A 2,902-nucleotide genomic window follows, 5' to 3' on the forward strand; every position below is an offset into this window, starting at 1 on the left:
TGCAGGATTCCTTTTGTTTATAAGAAGTGTAAAAAAAATTTAACAAACCAGCCTGTAATGGTAAGTTGACCCACACTGACTGTTTCAGCTTCGTCATTGAAGTTAACTTGTGCAATTGACTGTGGTCAGGTTCCCCCTCCTAGCTCAATTGTTGGTGTAATAGCTAAGGGTCAAATCCCCGGTGACCTCCCCCTCTATGGTAGTCACATATTTATTCCAAACAAATTACTGTTGTCGCTTCCACAAATGCATCACTCCCTATGCAGCAGAGGATTTTTCCCTGAAAACAGGTAACTCCTTCATACGTGTTTAGAACTGCAAATGTAAAGGCTTTCATGAACTGGGTATAGACTGAATCATTATTGCATGGTACCAATCGGTGATAGAGAGTAGCAAAAGAGACATTCATATGTATGAAAAAATTGCAGATTATTACTTTAAGGGACTCTAAGCAATTCTTTTACGACTTGGACTTGGTCTAGAGCGCTGATGCTGTCATGTACTTATCTCTAATTGTGAGCGAAGAGCATCAGTATACCTTGTAAAAGGCTAGCAAACAAAACATCCTGAGCTGACCCCCTATCTGAAGGCAGAGAATTTATGAATATACAGTGACAGGCATTAAAATTCACAATAAAGCCTGGGAGAGCGCGAGAGAAAGGATGAATGAACACTGAAAACGAGGACAGCGGTTCGCCAACAGAAATCCGCAAAAGAGCTGACACGGTCGTTTCAGGCCGTGTCTCCGATTAAAGACAACCGGGAATAGAAAATATTGTCCATCCTTCATCAATGACAAGCACTTCTGTTTACAATGGAAATTACAAAATGTGTGAGAGAGAAAGAGAGAGACTCACTGCACTTGTATAGAGAAGGGGAGAGGAGAGGGAATCTGACAGAGATGGAGAGAGAAGTGTTATTGTACTTGAATAAAAGAGAAGAGGCGAATGGAAGGGGAATAAATATGAATATAGGACAATAGTTGATCTGTGGCGACAAAATCCCCCGGTGAGCTGAAAAACTGTAATTTATGATTTTTAGGATGTCAGGCCATGCTTCTGTATACCTTTGTTCTCTCTCTCTCCCTTCTTCGCATCAACCTCTCCTTTTCAGATTTGATTTTCATTGTGAACATAACAGCTCGCCAATGACAGTACACAATATTTTCTATTCCCAGTTGTCCAGCTGAGTGTGTGACACAGTAATCCATGCTTGGTTTGACATACAGAGACAATATCATTCTCTCTCTCTCACACACACACACACACTGTGAGAGTCTCACTTAATTGGCAAGATTCCAGTCAACCAAACTAGAGATTACAAATCGTCCTTATTCCGCTTAAAATATCAGTAACATTGTAGTTTTCTATTATCTAGTCCCTTTTATTCTAATGGGGGAGGGTTATGCCGAGTATGTGATGCCGAGTATGCACACACTCATACACACACACACACACACACACACAGTAAGAGCTCAGGAAGTACTCAAGTCCCAAGAACTTACTGTGTGTGTGTGTGTGTGTGTGCTTGCATCTGCATACACAAGAGATTGGAACATTTATGCTCTGTTTACATGTCTGTAAATATGTGTATAAATATGTGTTTACACGTGTGCATCTACTTGCTGAATTGATCTAAAAGAGATTGAGGGGAGTGTGAATATTTGATTTGATTTGGGAAAGAGAAAAATACACGATAAACCCAAAAAATACCAAAACAATTCACGCGTGACTAGAAAGCGTCTGCTTGCTGTTGAAGGCTTCCGGCGCTTTCCTCATTCCCAAATACATCAGGATTTACTGTGAGGAGGAACTAGCCCTGCCGGCTCCATCTGCGCTGAAGGGTCATCAATCTCTCACTCTCCAACACTCACACTGTCACACCAGCCAAGAAGCTACCTTATGCTTTTTGCAGAGGCAATATCATGGTCTATGAAGGTCTACTGAGACGTGATTATTGCTGGCTGAAAAACCTAACTTAATATCAGGGTGGCTGGCAGTACAGTCAACCTTGGCCATGTTTTTTTGCTAGTGTCCAAGAGACCTAACTTTAAGAGTGCAGAGTGGCTTAGTGGTCAAAGAGACTGTCTATCAACTGGGCAAACGGGTCAATCCACTTATCAGTAAGAAGCATTTTAAATGTGGGTGGGACAACTGAAATGGGGGATCTGGGGGTTCTCCCCCAGAAAATATTTAGCTTTGTAGATCCATTTTCCTGCATTCTAATGTATTTCCCACTCTTCTAGCTCTTCTAGAAGGATATAGTATTAGCAAAGTAGTTAAACCTGCAATAAGTGATATCAGACCTTATAACCAATCCTGAAACGAATGTGTGCTATGTGGAGATTTCATTGAGACATAATGATATAAACCAATATCCACACACGTGGGCCTGTTGCATTGCTAGCTAGCTAGCTTGTCTCCTCCCTCGCTGTTTAAAAGCGGCGCTCACCCCCTCCCATTCCTGAAAATGTTCTCATAATGGCGGAATCGATGAAGCGAGCGAGTTAACTCAGAAATGTAGTTGCTACCTGCCTCTTCACTTGTCATTGTGGGCATAGGCGATTCTAGGCTTTGCCACCAGGGGGTGCAAGGTTAAGAGAGACCAATTAGTCATAACCTGGTCATAACTAGGCTACATGACATCAATGGCTGTATATTGAGCTTTGGAAATGTTATAGCAGGATATGACAACACATTCTCACAACAACTCTGCATCACCAAACAAAACCACAAAATCAGTGCCAACACAACATATCGTCACAACAGTTATATAGGCCTAAGCACACTGTAATATCCCACAGCTGACAGGCCAAGCCACTATCAACCTTCGCATCGCAAGTGCCAGCAGCGCATTGCACGTGATGAGCAGCATATCACACTGATATTACATTTCAAGAAAG

At 42.0% G+C, this 2,902-nt stretch overlaps 1 non-coding gene across 1 annotated transcript; it reads left to right on the forward strand.

Annotated features, from left to right (window-relative positions):
* Positions 1-1,902: 1,902 nt before the first annotated feature.
* LOC139931523 (U4 spliceosomal RNA) lies at positions 1,903-2,039 on the forward strand. Its single transcript, XR_011785518.1, has one exon. It is a non-coding gene; the product is annotated as a U4 spliceosomal RNA (small nuclear RNA).
* The last annotated feature ends 863 nt before the right edge of the window (positions 2,040-2,902 follow it).

The sequence above is a fragment of the Centroberyx gerrardi genome, chromosome 16, assembly GCF_048128805.1.
Source record: "Centroberyx gerrardi isolate f3 chromosome 16, fCenGer3.hap1.cur.20231027, whole genome shotgun sequence".
In the NCBI taxonomy this organism is placed as follows: Eukaryota; Metazoa; Chordata; class Actinopteri; order Beryciformes; family Berycidae; genus Centroberyx; species Centroberyx gerrardi.